A 23,131-nucleotide genomic window follows, 5' to 3' on the forward strand; every position below is an offset into this window, starting at 1 on the left:
GGTTCTGGCTGGAGAGCCCAGAGGTAAATCTTCAGTTAATACCAATAATACTGTTTGTTGCTTTAAATAATGCTTGCTCAAATATGTTAATTTAATACACTAAATTAAACTTTATTATGACTGTACAGTAGCTAATGTAGTAAGTAATAAGTAAATGGTATAAAGTGATACCTGTTGGAGTAAGAAGATACTGAAGACATCAAATAATATTATGCAGCAAATGAAACATCTAAAGCATTTTACGGTAATTAACTGATGGAGGATAAGTTCAAGAAAAAGACAGAAGAAAGAAACCATGAAATCGGCTGAAAAATGGAGTGGTTTTGTGTCTTATTTTGAAATCAAACCGGAAGTGATTTTGTGTCTGTGACTTTGTTTTTGCTCCGGTCAGTTCGCGTCTCGGTTCTTTGGGTCAGCAGCTCCGGGAACGGTTCGGTAGCGGTTGACTCAGCTCCAGTATCTCTTCCATGGAGGAGCCGTGAGGTTCGGACCGGACCGGAGCAGAACTTTCTGTGGGTAAGTCAGTCCCAGTTAGCGGATGGTTCCGCTGTCCGAACCGGCCGCAGCGAACGGCGCGGATATAAACTTCATAACTTTCTGTCTCGGTTTGCCTCGCGAGCCTTTTGTTCCTGCGGCGCGCGCCTCCGTTCCCATGGTGAAGCTTCTCCGGCCCGCGAGCCTCTCCGATCAGAGCCGAGGGCTCTCCGGAAACAACGAGGGACCGAGGAGCGGACTCGGTTTTTATTCTGAAACTCGCACAACAGATGGATTCATTCTGACTTCAGGACTTTTGGAACCGCTGGAACAGAACCAGGTCATTAGAACCGGGCATGAAATTAAGACTTTAATTTGAAGGCTAGCTACGATGCTGGTTCTGTAGCTGAGGAAGTTCGGTCCAATCTGGTCCTGTTCAAAACACCAACTGGTCCAAACTTTTCTGTCAGGAAGCCCAGTTCCTCTGGAGCAAGCGCGTGGCGACAGTGGAGAGAAACTACTTCCTGTTAACCTGAAGAAACGTTTATCAGAACCAGAACCGAGTTCACACACAAAGCAGCTCTGGTCGGTTACTGGGACTCGGTGGTCGGTTACTGGGACTCGGTGGTTCTGTCTTGTTGACAGAAAGTGATGTTTTTCTGTGTATTTTCTTTGGTCTTGTTTTTTGGGTCGGTTCTGTGTGTTTGCTGTTTGTGGACCTGGAGTTTTATGGAACCCGGTTCTGATCCCTGATGGTTCCCACTGTTAGAACTCTGATAGAACCCAGGACTCATCCCTGAGGTACTCCACAAGCTTCACGGGTTCTGGAGGTTCTGAGGCTGCATGGGACGACTCGGTTCCGGACGTTTGAACCTGCTGTGACTCTGTTGGTCAGATGACAACGCGCTCTGCTCCCGCCAGGTGAGACAACACAGCGTGATGCTGTGTTGTCTCACAGCATCACAGATGGAGGAGGCGGAGCCTAGCCGCTATGTGACCCAGCTGAGGGCGGAGTTTGACGGCTGCGATTCGACGGCGACGGGCTTCCTGGACCGGGAGGAGCTGACCGAGCTGAGCAGGAAGCTGCAGCTGGACGCACACCTGCCGCTGCTGTTGGACACGCTGCTGGGAGAGCGGCACCACGGCAGGGTAACCGGTTCTACTGGACCAGAACTATTGGTTCTGCAGGGTTCTGCCGGGCTCAGTCCAGGTTCTGTTTGTGTTCCAGGTGAACTTTGAGGAATTTAAGAATGGTTGGTGGTGGTTCTGTCCCACTCTCTGGACTTCAGCACCTCAGAGGACGACAGCAGCTACCTGGAGTCAGGTGAGACACTGCAGGGTCCGGTAGTCAGTGGTTCTGGTTCTGGCCCAGCCAGATGACTTCCCCCTCCTCCTCTTCCTCCTGCAGCCGTCCCGCAGGAGGTAAAGCCAAAGTTTGTGAAGGGAGCAAAGCGTTATGGCCGCCGCTCTCGACCCGAAACCCAGTCCAGTACCAGCCTGGACTCGACCCCAACCAGAACCAAACCCGTGGACCTGAACCTGGACTCGTCTCCGCCCGGCGTCCGCAGGGCCAAACTGAGACGGTCCACGTCTTTGGAGAGCGTGGAGGTGAGCAGGTTATTATTAGCCTCTGTTAGCCTGTGTTAGCCTCTGTTAGCCTGTGTTAACCTCTGTTAGCCTGTGTTAGCCTCTGTTAGCCTGTGTTAACCTCTGTTAGCCTGTGTTAACCTCTGTTAGCCTGTGTTAGCCTCTGTTAGCCTGTGTTAACCTCTGTTAGCCTGTGTTAGCCTCTGTTAGCCTGTGTTAACCTCTGTTAGCCTGTGTTAGCCTCTGTTAGCCTGTGTGAACCTTTGTTAGCCTATATTAGCTTATGTTGCCTCTAGCAGAACGCAGTGTGGGTGGCGGTCGGGTCGCCTCTTTCCTTGAAATGTTGAATAAACCTGCAATTGAACCAGCAGTTATTATTGTTGCCCTGGAGATAGTCTACTATTGCATCAATAATAGCTATTGAGGCTATTATTGAAAATGGATCTTTCCTTAAAAAATGTGCAGATTAGTTAATACTATGATCAAGAATCCTGAACAGTGACACTCACACTGATTTTTCCCGCTCCAGGGAGAGACCCATGCTACTGGAATAAACTAAATCTTCTGTTTTCAGAAGGTTTTATTCTTCTTTTATTGAACCTGGTTGAACTCCTGGAATGATCAGCTGCTCTGGCAGCCTTAGCCTTGACCCTGACATTAGCATTAGCCTTAGCTTTAGTTTTTTGTGCATTTCATTACAGTCTGAACTCGGAAACTTTTAGTGGAAGGCCATTGAAGTTGGACCTCCTACTCACAAACTTAAGGCTGACTTTGCGTTCAATATGGCCGCTCCTTGCAGCAGGAAACGTCTAAAACCAATGCAACACGTAGCGCCTGCAGCTCTCAACTGAACTGATCACAGTGGTGATGATGGTGAATGCTTTTACTACAGGTGGCATATGCTGCTCCAAATTCCAGCTTTTAGTCCTTAATTGCACGTTGGTAGGTCAGTAAAGATGAAATCGGACCATTAGATAAAGTTCCGGTTCTGCTGCAGCATCTCTACTCAGACTTTAATCTGAACCAGGATCAGCTGCTGTAGAACCGGACCAGAACCAGATCAAATTCTCTCAGCAGTGTGTGTGTGTGTGTGTGTGTGTGTGTGTGTGTGGTGTGTGTGTGTGTTCAGTGTGTGTGTTCGTCCAAGTCGCTGTTCATCCAGCAGAACTAAATCTGCTCAGGAATTCCTTATGATTACAGTTTATACTGCTGCTGGGACTCACACACTGAACACACACTCTGAACACACACACACTGAACACACACACACTGAACACACACACTGAACACACACTCTGAACACACACTGAACACACACTACACTCTGAACACACACTCTGAACACACACACACTGAACACACACTGAACACACACTGAACACACACACAGAACACACACACTGAACACACACACACTGAACACACACACACTGAACACACACACTGAACACACACTCTGAACACACACACTGAACACACACACACACTGAACACACACACTCTGAACACACACACTGAACACACACACTGAACACACACACTGAACACACACTGAACACACACACTGAACACACACACACTGAACACACACACACTGAACACACACACTGAACACACACACTCTGAACACACACTCTGAACACACACACTACACTCTGAACACACACTCTGAACACACACACACTGAACACACACACTGAACACACACACACTGAACACACACTCTGAACACACACACTGAACACACACTGAACACACACTCTGAACACACACTCTGAACACACACACTCTGAACACACACACACTGAACACACACACTGAACACACACTCTGAAACACACACACTGAACACACACACTGAACACACACTGAACACACACTCTGAACACACACACACTGAACACACACACTGAACACACACACTGAACACACACTCTGAACACACACTCTGAACACACACACACTCTGAACACACACACTGAACACACACACACTGAACACACACACTCTGAACACACACACACTGAACACACACACTGAACACACACACACTGAACACACACTCTGAACACACACACTGAACACACACACTGAACACACACACTGAACACACACACACTGAAAACACACACACTGAACACACACACTGAACACACACACTGAACACACACACTGAACACACACACTACACTCTGAACACACACACTGAACACACACTGAACACACACTGAACACACACACACTGAACACACACACTGAACACACACACTGAACACACACACACACACTGAACACACACACTGAACACACACACTGAACACACACACTGAACACACACACTACACTCTGAACACACACACTGAACACACACACACTGAACACACACACTGAACACACACTGAACACACACACACTGAACACACACACTGAACACACACACTGAACACACTACACTCTGAACACACACACACTGAACACACACACTGAACACACACACTGAACACACACACACTGAACACACACACTACACTCTGAACACACACACACTGAACACACACACTGAACACACACACTGAACACACACACACTGAACACACACACTGAACACACACTGAACACACACACTGAACACACACACTGAACACACACTGAACACACTACACTCTGAACACACACACTGAACACACACTGAACACACACACTGAACACACACACTGAACACACACACACTGAACACACACACTGAACACACACACTACACTCTGAACACACACACACTGAACACACACTGAACACACACACTGAACACACACACACTGAACACACACACTGAACACACACACTACACTCTGAACACACACACACTGAACACACACACTGAACACACACACTGAACACACACACTGAACACACACACTCTGAACACACACACAATGAACACACACACTGAACACACACTGAACACACACACACACACTGAACACACACACTGAACACACACACTGAACACACACACACACTGAACACACACTGAACACACACTCTGAACACACACACACTGAAACACACACACTCTGAACACACACACACTGAACACACACACTCTGAACACACACACACACTGAACACACTCTGAACACACACTGAACACACACACACTGAACACACACACACTGAACACACACACTCTGAACACACACACACACTGAACACACACACTCTGAACACACACACACACTGAACACACACACACACTGAACACACTCTGAACACACACTGAACACACACACACTGAACACACACTCTGAACACACACACTGAACACACACACACTGAACACACACACTCTGAACACACACACTGAACACACACACACTGAACACACACACTCTGAACACACACACTGAACACACACACACACTGAACACACTCTGAACACACACACTGAACACACACACACTGAACACACACACTCTGAACACACACACACTGAACACACACACTGAACACACACACTGAACACACTCTGAACACACACTGAACACACACACACTCTGAACACACACACACACTGAACACACACACTGAACACACACACTGAACACACACTGAACACACACACACTGAACACACACACTCTGAACACACACTGAAACACACACACACTGAACACACACTCTGAACACACACACACACTGAACACACTCTGAACACACACACTGAACACACACACACTGAACACACACACTCTGAACACACACACACTGAACACACTCTGAACACACACTGAACACACACACTCTGAACACACACACACACTGAACACACACACTGAACACACACTGAAACACACACTGAACACACACACACTGAACACACACACTCTGAACACACACACACTGAACACACTCTGAACACACACACACTGAACACACACACACACTGAACACACTCTGAACACACACTGAACACACACACTGAACACACACACACTGAACACACACTGAACACACACTGAACACACACACACTGAACACACACACACTGAACACACACACTGAACACACACACTGAACACACACACACTCTGAACACACTCTGAACACACACACACTCTGAACACACACACACTGAACACACACACACACTGAACACACACACTCTGAACACACACACACTGAACACACACACAATGAACACACACACTGAACACACACTGAACACACACACACACACTGAACACACACACTGAACACACACACTGAACACACACACACACTGAACACACACACTGAACACACTCTGAACACACACACACTGAACACACACACTCTGAACACACACACACTGAACACACACACTCTGAACACACACACACACTGAACACACTCTGAACACACACTGAACACACACACACTGAACACACACACACTGAACACACACACTCTGAACACACACACACTGAACACACACTGAACACACACACACTGAACACACACTGAACACACACACTGAACACACACACTCTGAACACACACACACTGAACACACACACTCTGAACACACACACACACTGAACACACACACACTGAACACACTCTGAACACACACACTGAACACACACACACTGAACACACACACTCTGAACACACACACACTGAACACACACACTGAACACACACACTGAACACACTCTGAACACACACTGAACACACACACTCTGAACACACACACACTGAACACACACACTGAACACACACTGAACACACACACACTGAACACACACACTCTGAACACACACTGAAACACACACACACTGAACACACACACTCTGAACACACACACACTGAACACACTCTGAACACACACACTGAACACACACACACTGAACACACACACTCTGAACACACACACTGAACACACACTGAACACACTCTGAACACACACTGAACACACACACTCTGAACACACACACACACTGAACACACACACTGAACACACACTGAACACACACACTGAACACACACACACTGAACACACACACTCTGAACACACACACACTGAACACACTCTGAACACACACACACTGAACACACACACACACTGAACACACTCTGAACACACACTGAACACACACACTGAACACACACACACACTGAACACACACTGAACACACTGAACACACACACTGAACACACACACTGAACACACACACTGAACACACACACACTCTGAACACACTCTGAACACACACACACACTGAACACACACACACACTGAACACACACACTCTGAACACACACACACTGAACACACACACTCTGAACACACACAATGAACACACACACTGAACACACACTGAACACACACACACACTGAACACACACACTGAACACACACACTGAACACACACACACACACTGAACACACACACTGAACACACACTCTGAACACACACACACTGAACACACACACTCTGAACACACACACACACTGAACACACACACTCTGAACACACACACACACTGAACACACACACTCTGAACACACACACACACTGAACACACTCTGAACACACACTGAACACACACACACTGAACACACACACACTGAACACACACACTCTGAACACACACACACACTGAACACACACACTCTGAACACACACACACACTGAACACACACACTCTGAACACACACACACACTGAACACACTCTGAACACACACACTGAACACACACACACTGAACACACACACTCTGAACACACACACACTGAACACACACACTGAACACACACACTGAACACACTCTGAACACACACTGAACACACACACTCTGAACACACACACACACTGAACACACACACTGAACACACACTGAACACACACTGAACACACACACACTGAACACACACACTCTGAACACACACACACTGAACACACTCTGAACACACACTGAACACACACACTGAACACACACACACTGAACACACACTGAACACACACTGAACACACACACTGAACACACACACTGAACACACACACTGAACACACACACTGAACACACACACACACTGAACACACTCTGAACACACACTGAACACACACACACTCTGAACACACTCTGAACACACACACACTCTGAACACACACACACTCTGAACACACACACACTGAACACACACACACACTGAACACACACACTCTGAACACACACACACTGAACACACTGAACACACACACTCTGAACACACACACACTCTGAACACACTCTGAACACACACACACTCTGAACACACACACACTCTGAACACACACACACTCTGAACACACACACACTCTGAACACACACACACTGAACACACACTGAACACACACACTCTGAACACACACACACTCTGAACACACACACTCTGAACACACACACTCTGAACACACACTGAACACACACACTCTGAACACACACACACTCTGAACACACACACACTGAACACACACACACTCTGAACACACACTGAACACACACTGATTCCTCTCAGCTCCATGCTTTCTCTGCAGAGCCTGAAATCTGATGAAGAGACAGGAAGCAGCAGGGTGGACCAGCAGCTCTTTCACAATAAAGGTAGTCTGCATCAGAAATCGGAACCAGAACCGGGTCTGAGGTTCTGACCTAAAGCTGCAGTGTTTTTCCATATTAGCTAAAACTGTCTCCATATTGTGACGGATTGTAATGAGAACAGATCGATCCATCTGAAGAAATGCATCAAAAACAACCAATCAGAGCCAAGAGGCAGGGCTTAGGACTGCCAGTCACCCTCATGTACTCGCTGCTAAATGTGTGAATGGTGGAGAAACAACTGTTTATCTGCATTCATGCTTACGAACTAGCCTTAGCATTCATAACAGGCTATGCTAGCTATACCTAGCTAGCATAGCCTGTGCAAAGTGAGGACGGTTGACAGCACTAAGACACAACTCCTGGCTCTGATTGGTTGTTTCTATTTAGCAATGGGAAGGCAAAGATCGATCTGTCTCTTGACAAACTGGTGACGGGTTAAACCAGGGGTGGGCACTCCTGGTCCTCGAGGGCCGGTGTCCTGCAACTCTTGGTTGTCTCCCTGGTCCAACACACCTGAATCCAATAGCTGAATCACCTCCTAAATGCAATCAAGTTCTCCAGAGCCTCGCTAATAACCTCATTATTTGAGTCAGGTGTGTTGAAGTAGAGATACATCTAAAAGTTGCAGGAGACCGGCCCTCGAGGACCAGGAGTGCCCACCCCTGGATTAAACCGATACGGAAAAACATTTTCTATAAAAGTTACACAATGCAGCTTTAATTGCTGCCCTCTCTGCAGCAGATCAGCAGCAGGACGTAGGAGGAAGAGCAGCAGGATGTGATGTGGCTGCAGTGTGTGATCACCTGGAACTGCAGGTAGCTGGACCTCCAGACCCAGAACCAGAACCAGCTGAACCAGTCCTGATGATCCCACTGTGTCTGCAGGACTCTGCTCCAGAGATTAGATGCTAACCGGGATGGACGGGTTACCATCAGGAAGGTTCTGTGGAGCTCCGCCCCCACACTAAGCTCCACCCCTATCCGGTCAGCTGACCTGCAGAGGGCGCCACTCTGGGTAAAATTATCTTCTAAGAATATTCTGTTCAGACACGAATTGAAATAAACTCAGGTCTTTGTTTTAACAACGACCTGAAATAAAGACTTCGACTGAAACAACAGCAGCCATGCTGAGCAATATTGAGGATTTTTTTAAATTAAGACTTTATTAATGATAGAAGTAGAAAAAGTCTACACTGAAAATAAAGTTTTATTATAAATAACAGACCTCCATCAATTACAGCATGAAAAGCAATAATATAAAACTTTATTTAGAAAAGCATTTATAATTCTAACCAGGGTCATTTTTCCCATTTCTGTTAGAATAACTATTTATTATTACTGATAATCACTGATGTCATAGTTAATTTGAAAAAGAAACTTTAATCCGATTACTAATTACTCCTTGAAAAATTAACTTAGATTACTGACTACTTGATTCAATAATCTAATTACATTTTTTAGTAACTTTTTAGTTACTTTCAGCATCTGCTGACAACAACCTTCCTCCAATCAATGTAAAATTACAGTTTTACCAATACTTGTGTTATCGCCATTTATTTTATAAACATCAACAATTTTTCCTAAACGTTGTTGATGTTGAACCATTAAACAATCTGAAACTGAAGAATTAATCGTTTAATAAAAAACTTGAGTAATTTTTGCATGTTTTTCTTTGTTCCACAATAGTCTGTAAAACTCTAGATAGGAGTTTAGAGCCCCCTTGCAGCCCCCTCTGTGTTACGGCCCTGCTGCAGCTCCTCCTGCGGCTCCACCAATCAGATGGCTGCACAGATTAGTGACAGCTAATGTCAGCCACAAAGTTTAAGGAAAGTAAAACTCACCTTCGTATCTGTGAATGTGTCACGAGGCAGACATCTTAAAACCTTCCTCCAGCTTATTGTTGGGGCTTCGGATCGATGTTCATCATTAACTGTCAGCTTTGACAAGCGCTGAAGCGCCGAGTGTAAAATGACATTTTCATCAGACTGGAAACGACCGAGCCGCTTTTCCCCAAACGCGGAAGCTGACCTGCAAAGAGCCCGTTAGACTAAAGTTCTGGTCCGGTTTAGATTGCTGATCCAGAACCTCTCTAACCCGGTTAAGAGATATAAATGTTTCACTGTGGTCCAGTTTGACCCGATGCTCCTGAAGGCATCACCGCCTGCTGACCAATCAGCAGCTAGCAGTGTGAGCAGCTGGGCGGGGTCAGAAGGAGAGCTGCAGGTGAACAGGTGTTTCTCCTCAGGCAGCTGCAGTCTGTGATGTCTGCAGAACCGGGCTGGTGACCCAATGGGTCGGCATGGACAAGAGTCAGGTGATTATCTGGGCCCAGAACCAGAACTAGTGGTTCTCCTAATGTGTGGGCCGTCGATTCAAATGGGTTCTGTAAAATCAGTTGGATTCAATCGGGCGGTTCTGGTCAGGATAATCCAGATTAGCAGATTTTATCCCTTCCTGTCTCTCTCCATCCAGAACCAGCAGCTGGTACCGGACGGCCCGGTCCGCTCCCTGCTGACAGCCACTGTGGGCCCCAGGGTTCTGACCCGGCTGGACGACGGGTCGGGTGGCACCAGCCCAGAGCGCGTGGCGGCACTGTGGGCCGAGGCGGGATCAGGAACAGCACCAGATCCTGCAGGTGGGTCCAGACCCGGTTCTGTTGGATTACACCGGAATCAGAAGAAGAGGAGTCCCAGAACACTCTGTCTGGTTCTGGTTCTGGTTGCTTGCTGACCTGATCCAGACCGCACAACATATTACCTCAGAACCTCAGATCACTCACATTCTAGTCAGACCGGGTCGGGTCGGTACCAGAGGTGTCCTATATTCATCCATGGTTGATTTGGAAAAACTTCACTGCTGAACTGATGCTGATAATTTTAGATCTAGAAAATGCTAATAGAATAGAAGGTCATTCTTCTAGATGCTTTTCTTTAGTTTTTCATGTATGTTCTGGGTAAATAACTTTATATATTTGTTACATTTAATGAAGACAGTCGGTGATCAGCTGGAGGTTAGAGAACACACAGCAGAACCAGAACCGGGTCAGATGAACTGATGTTGGATCATTTCTGATGTTCATGAAAGTAGAAACAGCAGGAGAGGGAGAGCGATCAGCATCATGTCAGCCGCCTCCAGGAAAGAATCAGCCAATCAGAACCCAGAGCTGCCATGGACAGAAATAACAGGAAATAAAAAGTTACAATGACAGCAAACGGTGCAAACTGGAGAGTAGTAGAAGAAGAAGGAGAGGGGAGAGGCCAGGTCGTCCTGCAGCAGCCGGTAGCATCATGACTACAGGAGGAGCTCAGGATGACCCCGGCCAGCAGGTCAGGAAGGTTTAACACCACAAATATTCAGGGTGTCTTTATTATTATGAACATCTCTAGAGACTCATTGTCAACAACAAATAACAGAAAAACAATAATAATAATAATAATCTGATAAACAGTCTAAAACTGGCAGCAGGTTTTCATTTCCTGTCTGTAATCTTGACAGATTAGACTAATCTGAATTTCTGGAAATATCTGAGTATCACCAGCTTTGATCCTATCTGCTGAACTGGGCCGAGCCCAGAGCCCAGTGTGACTCCACCAGTAACCCAGCAGTCTGAAGAATGTTTATCATTCAGGAACAAACTGGGATCAGTGGGACAGATGGGACTAAACCAGTTTACTGCTGTTCCCTTCAGACCAACATGATGCAGATGTTCTGTCCTAGATCAGAGAAAGATCAGCTATGGATCTGTGATTTATCGGCTATGGATCTGTGATTTATCGGCTATGGATCTGTGATTTATCGGCTATGGATCTGCGATTTATCGGCTATGGATTTGCGATTTATCGGCTATGGATCTGTGATTTATCGGCTATGGATCTGCGATTTATCGGCTATGGATTTGCGATTTATCGGCTATGGATCTGTGATTTATTGCATGAGCTGACAAGAGAAGTGCATGAGATTAAATCCAGCCTGCAGTTTACAGAGAAAGCTGTGGATGACACAGAAGGCTGATAAGCAGAAGGCGTTCAGCGAGCGAATGAGGCGACTCGCTGCGTTTTTAGAGTTTGTGACGGCCTGTTGGCATTTAGCAGTATTCACAGTTTATGACTGTAACTGCAACAAAACTGATCAAAACATCAATCATACAGACGGTTCAGTTAGAAGATTCACTGAAGGCACTAAAAGCTGGTTTGGTGACTCATGAACAGAGATTAATTTATAGAGAGAATGATGTGAATTCACCCTATGAAGAATTTAAGAATATTTAAATTACTATATGACAAAAACTGTCTAGTTAAGGAAAATAAAATGAAAAGCAGAAAAATGAGCAGTGGATTACAAAAGGAACCATCCATCCATTGTCTGTTCACCCTTGACCCTAGTGGGGCGGGAGACGGGTCGGGAGAGGCGGGGTCACCTGGACAGGTCGCCAGGCTACAAAAGGAAACAAAAAATTTAAAAAGAAAACCAAACGTTTTAGCGAATTTATAAAACATACAACTTCTGGTACAGACAACAAATATAAGATAATAAAAATGAGTTAACAAATATTATAAGGCCATGTAAAAAAGAATATTACTATAAATCATTGGATAGTAATAAAAATACTAAGGCGACATTGAACATTTTAAATAGTGTTATCAGGAAAACATCTAAATTTAACAATTATCCACAGTATTTTTTAGATAATGACCAGAATATTACAAATATAAAGAATGTAGATCAATTCAATAGTTATTTTGTGAATATGGGAGCTCACTTAGCTGAAAAAATAACTGCAATAAAAACAGCAACTCATCTAAATTATGTATCTGAACCTCAATTAGAGATATTGTGATATTGTGAATGAATGTAAAGGTAAAGCCTCCACTGATGGATGATCTCACATGAAAACCATTAAAATGGTGACTGAGGGAATCTCTAAACACTTACGTTTGTAATTTATCGTTTCCCAACAAAATGAAAATCCATGATTAATTAAATCATGGATTTGATCTTTGCTAACTGGCAATAGTCACTAATTACATGCCTGTCTCTCTTCTCTAAAATCCTAGAAAAACTTCAATAAGACAAACGTTCAATACGACGAGAGCAAATTGGTCAACATCACCAGCCTTCATCATGCATGTTAGCTTCAAAGCTTGTGAGCTAGGTCGTTAACGAAGAAGCTAGCTCAGGCTTCGAAGCTAGAATTGAAACTAACGGTCTGAGCTAGCGCTGAAGCTACATTCAGGCTAACGGCATCAGAGTCAGTATGAAGGTTAAAGGTCCCACCATGATGATCTGATCAGGATTTACCAATAAATCAAATAAACTCGACCCAATAATCGATTGTCAGCTGGACAAACCTGCATCCAGAACCTTCAATCTGCAGCATTAGTCTGAGCAGCGCCCCTTGCTGGTAGGTCTGGTTCTGTAAAGCTGTGTGTGTGTGTGTGTGTGTGTGTGTGTGTGGTGTGTGTGTGTGTGTGTGTGTGTGTGTGTGTGTGTGTGTGTGTGTGTGTGTGTGCAGAGCCTGGACTTCCCCCTGGAGGAGCGGCTCAGCCTATCGGACCTGACCCTGGTTCTGGACAACGAGCTGCTGCTGAGCTCTAACTCTGTCCACCAGGCGGCGCTCATCTCCTACAGGACCGAGATCCAGCACCTGCAGTAGGCTCCAGAACCGGCTGGCCCGAGTTGGCCCGCCCGGACCCGGTTCTGACGCCTCCTGTCTTCCAGGGAGGCGTTGGAGCAGGCCAGCAGGGAGGGACAAGTTGAGGTCCGATCTGGACCGGGCCGACCAGCAGAACCTGCAGCTTGTCCGGGAGGCGGACGACCGGCACGCCAGCATGGAGGCGCTCAACCAGAACCGGATCAGGTAGGACTCGGTTCTGGAGCCGGACGGGTCAGAGGAGGTTCTGTAAAGTTCTGACCCATAAAGTGTGTGCGGGAGACGAAGGTCGGTTCTGATGGACCGTTCTGACCCAACAGGGATCTGGAGTCGGACTTCAGGCGCCGAGCTGCGGCGCTGCGGCTGCAAGCGGAGCAGGAGAGCGAGGCGCTGCTGCAGCAGGGCGAGCGAGAGCGCAGCGCGCTGCTGCAGGAGCTGCAGCTGCTGCGGGCCAAGGAGGCGGAGCTTCAGGAGGAGCTGGATGCCGTCGCACAGGTTGGTTCTGCTGGTTCTGACCCAGTTCTGCTGGTTCTGACCCAGTTTTGCTGGTTCTGACCCAGATCTGCTGGTTCTGTGCTCCAGGAGAAGCAGCGCCAGCAGCAGGACCTCTGCGCCTTGCAGTCGGCGCTGAGGGAAGCAGATGGTTCTGTTCAGAGGTTGCAGATGGATCTGGACCAGTTGCTGCTACACAAGGTGACCAGAACCGGCCTGCCCCGACCCGGTCTGGTGCTCCAGTCCAGGTGCTCCGGGCCGGGTGTTAGTGAAACCCAGCCGGGTCCGGTTTCGTTTCCAACTCTCCTGATGAATGTTTGATGAGCCCGTGTCTGCTGCGAACGGATCAGAACCGCTGGGCCGCTCCGCTGACTGCTCTGCTCTCAATGTTCTGACAGCTCGGTGGTTTGGACCCGGCCGGCGCCGGCCTGAGCCATGAGGAACGGTTCTGTGAGCTGCTCAGAGAGTCCCAGCGCCAGTGCAGGGTAGGTCCAGTACCGGTCAGACCCGGCAGAACTTCAGAGCCCAGCAGGACGCTCACCTGTGTCCGTGGTGCGTTCAGGAGCTGCAGGACAGAAACGACGAGCTGAGCTCAGAGCTGCTGGAGGCCCGGAGGAGCAGCAGAAGGTCCTCCAGGCCACCAGGGGGCGCCGGCAGCCAGCGCGACGCAGCAGGTACCACAGCAGCCTGGCCGGGTCAGAACCAGAACCTGTTTCCTGCTCTCTGATTGGCTGATGAAGGAACTAGAACTTTACCCGACCCGGTTATGGTTCTGACCCGATCAAATATTCAGAACCTTCTGGACTTGAGAGAGTTCCTCTCTCCTGGTTTCTGTCCAATCAGAGAGGTGCTTGTTTCTCTCCCTCTAAGTGGGTCTGGTTCTGATCGGTTCTGGTTGGTTCCGGAGGGTCTGGACCTGGAGGTTCTGTTGACCCAGAATCATGAGGAACCAGAAGGTTCTGATGCTTTCAGGCTCAGATTTTTGTCCAATCATGAACGATGTTGTGGGACAGAATCACCATAGCAACCACTGCCTTCCCTTCACAATAAGAGCCGTCAGCCAGGTTCTAATGGGGGAAGGTTCTGGAAGCTTTGGAACCGGGAGAACGGGCCGGACCGAGCCGCTGAGTCACAGGCTGCCAGAACCTGCAGGTCTGGCTAAGCCCCGCCCACTAACACACACCTGCAGAGCAGCAGAGTGTGTGTTGGTGTGTGAGCGGCACCATGTCTCTCAGTGAGTTCCTGTTCTCTTCTGGGTTTGGTTCTGGTTCTGGTTCTGACCCGGTCTCTCCTCCCCAGGCGACCCGGACATGAGGAGCATCCAGTCGGAGCTGGCGCTGCAGCAGCTGAAGGAGAGCCACCAGGAGGAGCTGCAGCAGCTGCACATCCAGCTGGAGACCCAGGTACCGGTTCTGCTGATGGCTCGATGGTACCGGTTCTGGTCCAGCAGAACCTCTTACTTTTCGTCCTCCTCTCCCTCAGATGAACTACTACGAGCGGCAGCTGGACATGATGAAGCAGAACATGGAGGTGGAAAGGAAGGACATCTGCCAGGCCTTCAAGGTGAGCCAGACCAGAACCAGAACCAGAGGTCCAGCTGCTGCTGAGGATGATGATGTTGTTTCTTCATCAGGTGGAGATCAGTGAGCTGGAGGAGCAGAAGGTCCAGGTGGAGCAGCAGCTGAAGGAGGCGCTGACCCGCCTCCAGAACCAGCAGGGAGCAGGGCTTACCGCTGAGGAGCAGCGCAGGTCTGCCGCCTGCTGGTTCCTGTGGGTTCTGCCGGGTCAGAACGCTACAGTGACCCGGTTCCGGTTCTGTTCAGGGTGCAGCGAGAGCGGGCCGAGCTGGAGCAGAACTACGCCAGAGAGATCAGCAACCTGGTGCAGAAGCTGAGTGCCGAGAAGGAGCAGCTGGAGGCGGAGCTTAAGCTGCACGCACAGCAGGAAGTGATGCGCATCAGGTAAGTGGGCCAATCACAGACTGGCGTCACAAAGCGTCCCGCAGCCAATCACAGCCGAGCTGCCGCTGTGAGCAGGAGGGAAGAAGCGGCCCCATGGTCCGGCCAATCGCAGGCTGGCTTGGAGGGGGCGGAGCCAGTGGAGCAGCAGGCAGTTCTGCTCCTCAGAACCGGGTCGGACTCCCTAAACCGGATCAGGAGCGTTGAGATGGCGCTGAGGGAAGCGCTGCAGGAGGAGCAGAACCGGACCTCCCTGCTGCAGGAGGAGGCGACCTGGTTGGGCCAGGAGAACAGAACCTACATGGTTCTGGTGGACCAGCTGTCCTCCCAGATCGTGGAGATGGAGGAGGAGCTGTGCTCTCTCAGCGCCACCTCCAGAACCTCGGAGCTGCAACGGGCCCTGCTGGACTCCCAGAACCAGCTGAGCAGAACCCAACAGAACTTTGACACAGAGAAGAGGAGGCTGGCCCGGCAACTGGTGGAGTTGGAGAACCTGGTTCTGGAGCTGGAGGTCCGGACCGACTGGGAGGACCAGGCCGACCAGACCGGACCTCACAGGTTTGTCAGCGAAAGTGGACTGGAGCAGGTCTGTACGGCCAATCAGAACGCACGGCTCCATCTCTAACCGGCCAATCAGAACGCACGGCTTCATCTCTAACCGGCCAATCAGAACGCACGGCTCCATCTCTAACGGGCCAATCAGAACGCACGGCTCCATCTCTAACCGGCCAATCAGAACGCACGGCTCCATCTCTAACCGGCCAATCAGAACGCACGGCTCCATCTCTAACCGGCCAATCAGAACGCACGCACATCCATCTACGGCCAATCAGAACGCACGGCTCCATCTCTAACCGGCCAATCAGAACGCACGGCTCCATCTCTAACCAGCCAATACTCTTAACTGCATGAATTTCATGGACCAATCAGGTCCTTTCTATGTGAACTAACTGCTCGGTTCCGGTTCTGGTTCCGGTTCAGGTTGTGTATCTTCAGGTTCTGTTGGGTTCTGTCCTGCAGGGCACAGCTGGAGGCGGTCCGGTCGGAGAATGCGGCTCTGCAGGAGAGGCTGAAGGTTCTGCAGCAGACGGTCCAGAACCTGGAGGATGAGTCTGAGAACAGGAGGTGAGTCCGGCTCCAGGTCTGGGTTCTGACCTGCTACCGGTTCTGGATGAGTCTGACCCGGTCCGCTGTTCTGCTAACAGGAGGAGGCAGCAAGAGGTGGAGGAGGAGCAGGAGAGGAGCAGAGAGAGGAGGAGCGGCTCCACAGAGAGGTTCTGACCCGGCCCGCAAGTGCAGCCAGACTGTCAGACTTTCCACAATAAAGGTTCTGGAGGCTCCCAGTGAGGCAACAGAGAACTTTACTATGTTTTCTGAGCTGGAGGCATCAGAACCTCCTGGTCCGGTCGGTGTTGGTCCAGAATCTGCAGGTTCTGGTTGTCGGAGGTGGTCCAGGCCTCCAGACTCCTGACCCGCTTCTCCCGCTGCAGAACTCCCGGTACCGTGAGGAGGTTCTGGACCTGAGTGGCAGGAACCTGCAGCTCAGCAGTGACAACAGCAACCTTAGCAACCGTCTCCATAGCGAGCAGAGACGGTGCTGATGCTGCGGGAGCGCCTAGCAACCGTTACCAAGGAACAGGAAGAGGAGGGGCTGCTGTTAGTTTGGCGGATAGGGCAGAGTTCAAAGGTAAAAGCTGTTGGTGCTGACGGGTGCTGTTGTTTCAGGTGAGGCAGCTGGAGGCGGACCTCAGCAATGTGAAGGCGGAGCTTAGCGGGGTGAGGGCGGAGCTACAGAAGGTGGAGGAGGAGAGGGAGGATCTGCAGAAAGACCAGCAGCAGCAGAAATGCAACGTAAGATATGCAGCCGGCGGCACAACACACTCACAGTAAGACACGCCCCTATGATGAGAGTCACGCCCCTTTGATGAGACACGTACCTATGAGAGTCACGCCCTTATGATGAGAGACACGCCCCTTTGATGAGACACGTACCTATGAGAGTCACGCCCTTATGATGAGAGACACGCCCTTATGATGAGAGACACGCCCCTTTGATGAAAGACACTCCCCTTTGATGAGACACTCCCCTTTGATGAGACACTCCCCTGTAGTATGAGTCACGCCCCTTTGATGAGACACACGCCCCTATGATGAAAGACACGCCCCTATGATGAGAGACACTCCGCTTTGATGAGAGACACGCCCCTATGATGAGACACTCCCCTGTAGTATGAGACACTCCCCTATGATGAAAGACACGCCCCTTTGATGAGAGACACTCCCTTATGATGAGTCACGTCCCTATGATGAGAGTCACGCCCCTATGATGAGAGTCACGCCCCTTTGATGAGAGACACGCCCCTGAGAGTCACGCCCCTTTTATGAGAGACACGCCCCTATGATGAGAGACACGCCCCTGTAGTATGAGACACGCCCCTTATGAGGAGAGACACGCCCCTATGATGAGAGACACGCCCCTTATGATGAGAGACACGCCCCTTATGATGAGAGACACGCCCCTATGATGAGAGACACGCCCTTATGATGAGAGACACGCCCCTGTAGTATGAGACACGCCCCTTTGATGAGAGACACGCCCCTATGATGAGAGACACGCCCCTTATGATGAGACACGCCCTTATGATAAGAGACACGCCCCTTATGATGAGAGACACGCCCCTTATGATGAGAGACACGCCCTTATGATAAGAGACACGCCCTTATGATGAGAGACACGCCCCTGTAGTATGAGACACGCCCCTTTGATGAGAGACACGCCCCTATGATGAGAGACACGCCCCTTTGATGAGAGACACGCCCTTATGATGAGACACGCCCTTTGATGAGAGACGCCCCTATGATGAGAGACTTGCCCCTTTGATGAGAGACACGCCCTTATGATGAGAGACACGCCCCTTTGATGAGAGACAACCCCCTATGATGAGAGACTTGCCCTTTGATGAGAGACGCCCCTATGATGAGAGACTTGCCCCTTTGATGAGAGACACGCCCTTATGATGAGAGACACGCCCCTTTGATGAGAGACACGCCCCTATGATGAGAGACTTGCCCCTTTGATGAGAGACACGCCCTTATGATGAGAGACACGCCCCTATGATGAGAGACTTGCCCCTTTGATGAGAGACACGCCCTTATGATGAGAGACACGCCCTATGATGAGAGACACGCCCCTTATGATGAGAGACACGCCCTTATGATAAGAGACACGCCCCTTATGATGAGAGACACGCCCTATGATGAGAGACACGCCCTTATGATGAGAGACACCCCTGTATATGAGACACGCCCCTTTGATGAGAGACACGCCCCTATGATGAGAGACACGCCCCTTTGATGAGAGACACGCCCTTATGATGAGAGACACGCCCCTTTGATGAGAGACACGCCCCTATGATGAGAGACTTGCCCCTTTGATGAGAGACACGCCCTTATGATGAGAGACACGCCCCTTTTGATGAGAGACACGCCCCTATGATGAGAGACTTGCCCCTTTGATGAGAGACACGCCCTTATGATGAGAGACACGCCCTTTGATGAGAGACACGCCCCTATGATGAGAGACTTGCCCCTTTGATGAGAGACACGCCCTTATGATGAGAGACACGCCCTTATGATGAGAGACACGCCCCTGTAGTATGAGACACGCCCCTATGATGAGAGACACGCCCTTATGATGAGAGACACACCCCTATGATGAGAGACACGCCCTTATGATGAGAGACTTGCCCCTTTGATGAGAGACACGCCCCTGTAGTATGAGCAATAGAACTGCTAAGAGCTTCTGTTCCAGAAGCTTCGTGTCATAGTTACACAATGACACGATTTCAGAATCGTGTCATTGTGTAACTAAATAATTCTCATATTTAACTCGATGTTTTCAATCAGCAGTGAAAGATGACAGGATGGTTCTTCAGTGAAGTCAAAGAAATGCTTCATAATAACAGTAATAAATATGAGTTTGACCTAAAGTCTAATGATCAAGATCAGCCATTCTGTCCAGTCCAACATTAACAGGGATTAGAGCATCTCCCCCTGCTGGAGTCAGGCTGTAGCTGCAGCTTCTTGTCCTGCAGGTGGAGCAGGTGCAGCAGCAGGTGCAGCAGCAGGTGCAGCAGCATGTCGCTGCCCTGCAGGCTGAGATGAGCTGCTGCGCTGCCAGCTGCTGGCCGCCACGCAGGAGAAGTGGGGCTGTGCCCAGGAAGTGTCGGAACTCCACAGGAAGCTGAGGGAAGCACTCAGTAAGGTGAGCTCTTCTGCAGCCTTTATGATTGACCCGATTCTGACTGATTCTGACCAGGTTCAGATTGGATTTCTTGGCTGCAGGTGGAGGAGCAACAGGCTGAGGCCCAGAGGTTGATGGAGGAGAAAGCAGAGCTGCAGCAGAACCTGCACACCCACAAACTGACAGTCCGGAACCAGGAGCTGCAGCACCAGGTACCAGGGGGCGGGGCTTCACGATTAACCACAGGTCCAGTCTGGAACCTGTAGAACCGGGTCCAGACTGGACCCATGATGACGTGCCTGAACCAGGAGCAGCAGAACCTGAAGTCCAGACTGGACCAGGCGGAGACGGCGCGGACACAGGCAGAGGAGCAGGTCAGAACCGGACAGGAATTGGGTTAGAACCGGACCAGAATCAGATAAGAGAGAGCAGAGAGTCCATCAGCATAAGGTCAGGAGACGGTGAATCCTCTGAGTGATTCACAGAGAGAAGCTAACGTCCTCAGGCTAACGGTCTGAGCTAATGTTCTGAGCTAGCAGTCAGGCTAACGGTCTGAGCTAACGTTCTGAGCTAGGAGTCTGGCTAACGGTCTGAGCTAATGTTCTGGGCTAGCAGTCAGGCTAACGATCTGAGCTAATGTTCTGAGCTAGCAGTCAGGCTAACGGTCTGAGCTAACGTTCTGAGCTAGGAGTCTGGCTAACGGTCTGAGCTAATGTTCTGGGCTAGCAGTCAGGCTAACGATCTGAGCTAATGTTCTGAGCTAGCAGTCAGGCTAACGGTCTGAGCTAACGTTCTGAGCTAGGAGTCAGGCTAACGTTCTGAGCGAGGAGTCAGGCTAATGGTCTAAGCTAATGTTCTGAGCTATCTGTCAGGCTAATGTTCTGAGCTAGCAGGCAGGCTAACGGTCTGAGCTAACGTTCTGAGCTAGGAGTCAGGCTAACGGTCTGAGCTAACGTTCTGAGCTAGCAGGCAGGCTAACACCATCAGATCATAAAGTTTGTGATGATCTGATTAAAGACCATCTAGATTTAAACAACAAGCGATTTTAGCAAAGTTGCTGCTCCACCTCACCTAGAGCAGAAGAACAGAGTCAGAACCGGGTCAGAACCCATGTGTGTGTTTGCAGGCGCAGCGGGTGGATGCGGAATTAGGCGTGGCAAAGGCGCAGCAGCTGCGGCGGCTGCAGGAGCATGCGGGCAGCAGGCAGCTGCTTGAGCAGCTGCAGGCGGAGCTGCAGGCAGAGCGGGGACGGAGCCAGCAGCGACAGGCGCAGCTGGAGCTGCAGCTGAAGCAGAGCAGATCCCAGGCCAGTCTGAAGCAGGTGGGTTCAGAACCAGAACCGGCCCAGCTGTACAGGTTCTGGTTCTGACGGCTGCCTCTGTGCTGCCTTCAGGAACAGTTCGACAAAACGGCGGCGGCGCTGCAGCAGCGGGCCTCGGGGCTGGAAGCGCAGGTCAAGGTGCTGCGCGGCGTGCTGCAGGACAACGTGCAGCAGCTGAAGGAGCAGGTGAGTCTGTGATTCTGTTGGCGGCCACTCGCCAGCCCATTCTGACCTCGGGTTCTGACCTTTGGTTCTGTCCAGATGGAGCGGAGCAACAAGATGAGCGGCGCGCTGAAGGAGCTGCACCTGCAGAATGCGCAGCTGCTGGCGGCGCTGCAGGTTACAGAGCTGCGGCAGAAACAGGCAGAGAAGAAGAAAGATCAGCTGGAGGACAAGGTCACAGCACTGGGGGTGCTACTGAGGGAGGTGGTGGCCGCCGCCATGACCTCCAGCTGACCTGTAGCTGGGAGCCGACGACCTTCAGCAAGGAGGCATCCAATCAGAGCTCATCTCCTGGCGTTTTTAGCTGCTCTGGTTCCACGCAGACGTTTGAAGCCGATTTTCTTTTTTTTCTTATTTTCTTCAGATTGTTTTCTTTCTGAAATTATTCAGCTTTAATTTGATAAAAAACTGATTATTTGTAATAAATGTTTTTAATATAATTTATGTGAATTTTTTTAATTTGATCAAATTTCTTTCAAAGTTTTCTAACCTGTCGGCTCAGTGTCACTGTGTGTGAACTGGTGGGCGTGGCCTCCCCACCTGGACAGGTGCTAGGTTTTTACCT

The 23,131-nt window shown here is 49.5% G+C and overlaps 1 pseudogene; it reads left to right on the forward strand.

The window, feature by feature from the left end:
- The first annotated feature begins 395 nt into the window (after positions 1 to 395).
- Positions 396 to 23,006, forward strand: LOC129355936 (ninein-like protein; annotated as a pseudogene).
- Positions 23,007 to 23,131: the final 125 nt, after the last annotated feature.

Source organism: Poeciliopsis prolifica, unplaced genomic scaffold (assembly GCF_027474105.1).
Source record: "Poeciliopsis prolifica strain line A6 unplaced genomic scaffold, Auburn_PproV2 SCAFFOLD151, whole genome shotgun sequence".
NCBI classification, from domain to species: domain Eukaryota; kingdom Metazoa; phylum Chordata; class Actinopteri; order Cyprinodontiformes; family Poeciliidae; genus Poeciliopsis; species Poeciliopsis prolifica.